The sequence below is a fragment of the Rhipicephalus microplus genome, unplaced genomic scaffold (assembly GCF_043290135.1).
Source record: "Rhipicephalus microplus isolate Deutch F79 unplaced genomic scaffold, USDA_Rmic scaffold_19, whole genome shotgun sequence".
NCBI classification, from domain to species: Eukaryota; Metazoa; Arthropoda; class Arachnida; order Ixodida; family Ixodidae; genus Rhipicephalus; species Rhipicephalus microplus.
Genome location: NW_027464592.1, coordinates 6,646,185 through 6,654,564, shown reverse-complemented (window position 1 = coordinate 6,654,564; position 8,380 = coordinate 6,646,185). Strand labels below are relative to the sequence as shown.

At 50.5% G+C, this 8,380-nt stretch overlaps 1 long non-coding RNA gene across 1 annotated transcript in view; it reads left to right on the top strand.

The window, feature by feature from the left end:
- The first annotated feature begins 342 nt into the window (after window positions 1-342).
- The window catches only part of LOC142785215 (uncharacterized), a 28,768-nt gene continuing 20,730 nt past the window's right edge, over window positions 343-8,380 (top strand). Inside the window, exon 1 of the long non-coding RNA XR_012888871.1 lies at window positions 343-579. This is a non-coding gene — a long non-coding RNA (uncharacterized LOC142785215). The remainder of the gene's footprint in view (window positions 580-8,380) is intronic.

Here is an 8,380-nt window from a genome sequence, read left to right as displayed (position 1 = left end):
AGGTGGTCGAAATTTTCGAAGCTTTCTACTACGGCGTCTCTCATAATCATTTGGTGGTTTGGGGACGTTAAGCCCCGGATAACAATCAAGCTGCTCACCTGAAAATATCCCTTTTTTATCTGCCAACGTCAGATGTGAGAGCAAGTGGCTTGAGTCTGTTCCGATGATACCAACTACTTGGACGGTGCTTAGCTTTCAAGCCATCGGCGCAGGTGTTGCTGCGCTGGCTTCTTGTTCGCTCTTTATCTACCAGCTTCAGCAGCTGATATCTGCGGCATCGTTTCCTGAGCTCGTAGGTGGCATAGCATCCTGGCTTGCTGCCAGCGGCTATTGCTTCTAATATCTACCCGGCAAAAGTTTTTGCTTTCATGGCCGCTCCGGAGCCCGCTGTGCTCGCCACTGATGTGTCACTACTTGAAAATACGAATCCACAGGCTTGCAACCTAAGTGTCTCAGTGACACGGCCGACTTCACGTAAGAACTCGGCTGCCGTTACCATGCCATCAAGAGTACTGCTACTACCAGACAGCAACACATCCGCCTCGCTTTGGGAGCTCGAGGCCAAAAATAGCACTGAAGGTAAGTCTGACAATTCTTATCAAACTAGCACAGTTTTTACCGCACCGAATGAAAAGGAACCTGTGCGACGCTCACTCTTGTCGGCGCCGGACTGACAGCACACTAGCACGGCGAGGGGTGATTTAGCGCGAGAAGCGCACGTCTCACGCTCCCTACTTCCACTCGTTACCAAAACAAAAATGATCGTTGGGTACCAATGGACTATCGCCGTAACCAGCAGTGCTGTGTGGCGGTCGCGATGACACGCTGCTCATTTGCCCCGCATGTTTATCAGTGCACCGTCACCCTGCAGCCGAAGTGCCGTATCAAGGATGAGCTGTTCATACGATTGGTTAGATTATTTGCTCACCGCATTTAGGCTCATCTCAATGTCTGTGAGCATTGCCCACTGCCTAAGTTGAGGAATTTAGGTCATAGCAAGCTGCTCGCAGTCGACACGGCCGCACCGGAGATGTGCAACGCCCTTTTCGTGGTAGCGTCTCCGCCAATCGGCGGAAAGGAAGTGAAATTTGAAGCTTACGAAGCGGGTAATCGCAATCAAATCAGATGCATTATTTGAAATGCTGGAGACATGACTTCTCACGAACTCATGAAGTCATTGCACTGCCACAAGTACTAAATCCTGCAGGCACGCCCACTTTGACAAAGGCATTGCCATGGTCTCATTTGAAGGTAACAGCTTACCAATAAGGTCATCTTGAAATAATTTAGTATACGTGTTTTTCCGTATTGTGAAACAGTGGCTGTTTCTTACATGTTCCAGAAGATAGGGCATCAGGAGTGTTGCCCGAATATTTAGGAACGCAAACCCCAATACATAGTTTCTCGCCTACAATACCTATGTTTGCCTTAAAGTTGAATACGCAAGCGCAGTTTGGCATCCCGGCTACAAAAAAAGAAAAGAATAGCTTTGTGGTGGTACAGAGGTGGGCAGTACGCCTCATATTTAAAAATTTAAAAGAACATATTCACCTTCATTTCAAATTCTTGCAAATCAGATTATAACTTTAGAGCAGTGCAGAAAAATATCAAGATTTAATTTTTTATTTTTGCTTTATAACAACGGACTTAACGAATGCGCATGTGTATCCTCAGTCATTTTTGTCGTGCACGCCGAGACATCGAAATGTACATAATCTACTTGCCTAATAAACGCGCATAATCTCTTCAAGTACTCTTTTTTTCCACGAGCCATTTTCGATTAGACTTCGCTACGTGAAAATATTGCTTCTTTTGAATCTGCTCCTACATTCGACCACAAATGTTTGCGGAATACTTGCGCACGTGCCAAACTGCCGGTCTACGCCACCTAACGGTGCGTCATCTACTGTCGACCGCTGTTCTGGGCTGGATACGGGTCTTCTTACTCACCGGTCTTTGTTTTCTACTGCCGCTCAGATCATTGTTCGCAGTTTTCACGAGAAGCGCTTAACTGCAGTATGACCTTCACATTGCTGTTTTTATAGGAGGATCAAAACTATCACGGCGTGCATCAAATGGCGTTCTGTTCGATAGGGGCCAATTTGTGATAATGATGTTGGCGGATAACAGTTATGCTCATCGACAGCTGTCCAGGCAGAAGCTAGTAGACGCAGATGCCAAAAGCGCGTCGCGTCGAAAAGCGAAAGGTAAAAATTTTTTGTACCCAGTCAGAAAAGGGACAGGCCATTGATTAGGGGAAACGCTGCTCACATGGCTGAAATGTCGTGAAGAGGCTTTCGGCTGTGCACTCGCGTGGTCCGGCCCCGCCGCGGTGGTCTAGTGGCTAAGGTACTCGGCTGCTGACCCGCAGGGCGCGGGTTCGAATCCCGGCTGCGGCGGCTGCATTTCCGATGGAGGCGGAATTGTTGTAGGCCCGTGTGCTCAGATTTGAGTGCACGTTAAAGAACCCCAGGTGGTCTAAATTTCCAGAGCCCTCCACTACGGCGTCTCTCATAATCATATAGTGGTTTCGGGACGTTAAACCCCACATATCAATCAATCAACTCGCGTGGTCCGCATACTTCTGCGGTGGACTGTATACTTCAAAGTGCGCTACTTACCCATCTTGAAGTGCAGTAAACTACAGAATGTTCATGTGGCATTTTCTATCTGCTTTATCTTCGCTTTCGTTTTTGTATTTTGTAATTTTCCACTGTTCTTTTTGATGCAGTGTTACTTCATAAATTGCATATACTGTATTCACACGCCCCAGTTATTTCGGGGAGAGCTTTTTGCTTGTATTTTCTCTACGACTGCCAGCTACTATATGTTTTGCAATCAATAATGGGCGTATTAAGAGCGGAAGAGTGCGGTTGTTTTTTTTATCCTACTTACGCGTTCATGTATACTGCGAACTATAATTTTTTTTTACTTTGTTGTCTAGTCAGATCGCACTGGGTTCTTGTTTACGTAATACTTCAAGATATTTTGATAGGTTTGCTTCGTTTCATTTTCTTGTAGCGTGTGTGCCCTACGACTCCTACTATGCTTGTAAACTTGCAACTGTATAATTTCCCACCTGCATGATCCTTTGTGATTGCAGTATACTATTGCCGCGTTCCATTTCTCAAGTTTGTTATCGCCACAAAACACTACACAATTCTCAGCGCAAACCACGCCGGCAGTTTTCGAGAAGCTTCCGAACTTTAGTAGACTGTTTCGATAAGATCACGCCCACTCTGCGAACTGCACAGATTATTCTGGATAATCTGTGCAGTGGAGCACCACCAGCGATAACGTTAGAACATTCGATGGCCAGAATATAAATGCCGACGCACTTCGCCGCTTGTCAGTAGTTGATCGACGGCCGACGCTCGTTCATTGCTATCTGTGCAAGACTGCGCTTGTAATCGGACTTTTAGTTCACCGGGCACAGATTCGCCCAAATAAACAGGTGAATCCCAACACAAAGTATTCTGTTTTCGGCCACGTCACGACCCTTCCCATCTGGTGGAGGTGCTGCTTCGTTCATGTACCGGACGCCCCCGTCAAGCCGTGAACCCATCCCACGTTACGGAGAAGACACCGACGCCAACCAAGAGAAGCGAACAAGCCGCCGACAGCAAGGTCTCCCATCGGAGTACGGGCTTCTACAAGACAAGGCGCGGAAGACCAAGGCCATGACCTCGACTGCAGTGACAATAACAACCGCAGCGTACCAGCCCACGATCGTCATTCATCAACCCAGGGAACCACCAACGTTCCATGGACCATCGTTTGAAGACCCAGAAACCTCGCTAGAAATATACGACCACGTGGCCGCCCTCAATGACTGTGACAACGAAGAAAAGCTTCGTCGTGTGTACTTCTACCTGGAAGACACCGCAAGGACCTGGCTCGAAAATCGGGAGTCCACGCACCGAACGTGGGATGTCTTCTGCGGCGCATTCCTGCAAACGTTCGCGAGCATTGCTCGCAAAGAGAAGGCCACTGCTCTACAGGAAACCCGGGTTCAGCTACCGAAATGGAAAGGTTGCCATTTTCACAGAAGAGACGACCCGCTTATTCTGTCACGCTGACCCAGACATGCTTGAGGAGAAGAAAGTTCGTTTCCTCATGCGAGTGGTCAAATAGGAGCTCTTCGCGGACTAATGAGGAATCTACCGAACACCGTCTAAGAATTTGTATCCGAGGTGACCACTATCGAAAAAACCCTGGACATTAGCACCAGACAGTATATTCGTCGCCTGACTCCAGATCGTGCTGCTGCTCCAGCCAGTGACCCCGAAGACCTGTGTGAAACAATACGAGCAATCGTGCGTGAACAGCTGCGCAAGCCTCAAGTGGATTCGATCACCGACATTGTGCGAGCAGTAGTTCGGCAATCGTTTCGAATTCCCCAAACACCGCTGCCCGAGCGAGAAAATGTGAGCTACGCCGCTGCAGTCCGCCACAACGCTCCTCGCCGTCAACGCCGCAACGCCGCAACGCCGCCCCGTCGCACTTCCGTCGCCAGACGCCCCCGCCGCCACCGGCGCTACCACCCCCACCGACGTCCTACCGTTCGCCAGCGGGCCAGCGCAGTGCGCCGAGGAAAACGGAAATTTGGCGTGCACCTGACAACCGCCCGCTCTGCTACCAAATCGGCGAGGCCGGGCACACATACCGCCGTGACCAGTAACGAAAGATGGGACTGCGTGGCTTCGCCGTTAATGCACCGCGTCCGCAGCCAGGAGATCGGCCACGTGACATCGCCGACTACCTCGCAGGAACTCACTGGACACCACGAAGTCCTTCCCGTTCGCCGTCGCCCAGCCGCCGCATGTCACCGCACCTCCGGCAGTACTCTGGCCCAACGCGGGGCCGGTCTCCTAGCCCGTATCCGGGAAACTAAGGGCAGCAACCGATGGAGGTGCGGTTGCTGTGCGACGAACTACCGAAGATCCTCCGACGACGACGCCGCCGCGACGGAGCTTTTTGAACACCAACCAGGCAAAGCCCTGAAGGCAAAAGCTCACTTACCGAAGGTGGCCGGACGACGCAACATGGAAGCAGCGGAACAAGCCGACGCAGCCGTGACTCGACGCCACGCCCTAACTGTAATGCGAGACGGCGAACTAGCGACTTCGACGTTCTTATCGACGGCCACAGTGTGACTGCTCTCGTCGATACTGGAGCCGACTATTCTGTCATCAGTGGGTCGTTCGCCGCAAAGTTAAAGAAAGTTAGGACAGCTTGGAAAGGCCCTGAAATCCGCACAGCCGGAGGTCATCTCGTAACGCCTGCAGGAGTCTGCACAGCGAGAGTCACCATTAATGGCCGTATTTATCCTACAAACTTCGTAGTCCTGCAGCGTTGCTCGAGAGATGTCATCCTTTGCATGGACTTCTTATGCCTCCATGGTGCTGTCATCAACCTAAGAACAAAAACGATAACCTTATCCATAGAAGAAGCACTACCGCCGCACACGCCATCAGGAAACCATGCCTTGAATGTCCCGGAAGAAAAGTCACCATTTCGCCTCGCTCCAGCGTCATTATTTCAGTCGGCCCTCCTAAATTACCTGACTTGGAAGGCGTCGTTTAAGCCAGTCAGCATCTGTTGGTCACCCGAAATATTTGCGTCACAAGAGGAATTGCAGAGCTGTGGGGAGGCGAAGCAACGATTATGCTCACGAATTTCAGCAATGAGTACATACATGTGAACAAAGGAACAACGGTCGCATACATCGAAGAAATTGTGGACGCCATCAGTCCTTTCGCCCTCGCCGATTCTGCGGAACCTGCTCAGAGGAACCAAGCCCCTCCCACAACTTTCGACGTCAATCCTAGACTTCCGAACCATAGACAAGAACAGCTCAAAGCCCTGCTCCTGCGATACAAAGATTGATTTTCATCGTCCCCGAAAATTCGGCAGACCCCAATGACGAAACATCGCATCATAACTGAAGAAAAGGCCATACCACTCTGTCAGAGTCCATACAGGCTTTCGACGCGAGAACGTGAGGCCATGAAGAGACAAGTTGATGAAATGCTGCGAAATGACATCATCTAGCCGTTCAATAGTCCATTGGCGTCCTCCGTGGTGTTAGTGAAGAAAAAGATAAGACCATACGTTTCTGTGTCGATTATCGCCGACTGAGCAAAATCACAAGAAAGGACGTGTTTCCTCTCCCACGAATAGACGACGCACTTGATCGACTCCATAACGCCAAGTACATTAAGTCAATGAACCTCATGACTGGCTATTGGCAAATAGAAGTCGAAGAAAGAGACCGAGAGAAGACTGCTTTTATAACACCAGACGGCATCTTCGAGTTTAAGGTGATGCCCTTCGCCTTTGTTGAGCACCTGCAACTTTTCAACGCGTATGGATACAGTACTGGCAGGATTGAAGTGTCAGACTTGCCTTGTGTACTTGGACGATGTAGTCGTGTTTTCCTCGAGTTTCGACGAGCATCTTCGGCGCCTTGAAGCTGTACTTCAAGCCATCAAGACGTCCGGACTCACACTCAAGCCATATAAGTGCATATATATGTACGAGGAGCTCTTGTTTCTGGGGCACGTGAATACCAATTCTGGAGTTCGTCCCGATCCACGGAAAACAGCCGCCATCGCCGACTTCCCGCTGCCCACTGACAAGAAGGCGGTGCGCCGATTTCTGGGCATGTGCACCTAGTATAAGTGGTTTGTGAAACACTTCGCCAACATTGCTGATCCACTCACAGACCTTACCAAGGCCCACGTGGAGTTCAAGTAGGAAACGCCGCAGGAACACGCTTTCCAGGAGCCTAAACATCGCCTCCAGACGTCTCCGTTACTTGCTAATTTCGACGAATTCGCCGAAACAGAAATACACACTGACGCAAGCAGCGTAGGTCTTGGCACCGTTCTTGTGCAGAGGGCTGACAGACTTGAAATGGTTATTAGTTACGCCAGCCGATCGCTATCTAAAGCAGAAGCCAATTATTCCACAATAGAAAAGGAGTGCCTCGCCATCATCTGGGCTACGTCGAAATTTCGCCCCTACCTCTATGGCAGGCCATTCAAAGTTGTGAGCGACAACCACGCGTTGTGTGGGCTAGCCACCTTGAAGGACCCTTCAGGTCGCCTCGCACGATGCAGCCTGAGACTTTAAGAATACGACATTACCGTCGTTTACAAGTCCGGCAAGGAACACTTTGATGTCTAATGTCTATCTCGTGCGCCTGTCGACCAACCACCACCCGACGACCCGGATGACGACTACTTCTTGGGGTCGATAAGTACCGACGACTTCGTTGAACGACAGCGGGCTGACCCGGAACTTAAGGTCCTACTAGAATACCTCGAAGGCAGGGCTGCCGAAGTCCCGAAGGTATTCAAGCGCGCACTTGCGTCGTTCTTCCTGCGAAATGGTCTTCTCGAAAAGAAAAACTTTTCACCGCTTCAAGCCAAGTACCTCATTTTGGTGCCTTCAGCTCTCTGACCGGAACTCCTGCCGGCCCTGCACGACAATCCTACAGCAGGGCACCTCGGTGTTTCTCGCACGATCGCGAGGATACAAGAAAGGTAATATTGGCCACGTCTTACTACCGACGTCACTCGTTATGCGAGGACATGCCGGGACTGTCAGTGACGCAAGACACCACCGACAAGGCCAGCGGGACTTCTGCAGCTAATTGAACCACCTCGCCGACCTTTCCAGGAGATTGGTATGAACCTACTGGGACTGTTCTCGACGTCGGCCTTCGGAAACAAGTGGATCGTGGTAGCTACAGACTACCTCACCCGCTACGCCGAGGCAAAAACCCTGCAAAAAGGCAGTGCATCCGATGTAGCTAATTTCTTCGTCGAAAATATCGTTCTACGTCATATCGCTCCGGAGGTCCTTATCACCGACAGAGGAACAGCATTTACTGCTGACCTAACTCAGGCGATCTTGGCATACAGCCAGACAAACCACCACCGGACGACAGCGTACCACCCACAGACCAACGGCCTCACCGAGCGGCTAAACAAGACAATCGCCGACATGCTGGCAATGTACGTCGATGTCGAACACAAGACGTGGGACACCATTCTTCCGTACGTGTCTTTCGCATACAACACGGCGGTGCAGGAGATGACGCAGATATCTCCATTCAAATTGGTCTACGGGCCCCGCCGCGGTGGTCTAGTGGCTAATGTACTCGGATGCTGACCCGCAGGTCGCGGCTTCGATTCCCGGCTGCGGCGGCTGCATTTACGATGAAGACGGAAATGTTGTAGGCCCGTGTACTCAGATTTGGGTGCACGTTAAAGAACCCCAGGTGGTCAAAATTTCCGGAGTCCTCCACTACGGTGTCTCTCATAATGAAATGGTGGTTTTGGGACGTTAAACCCCACAAATCAATCAATCA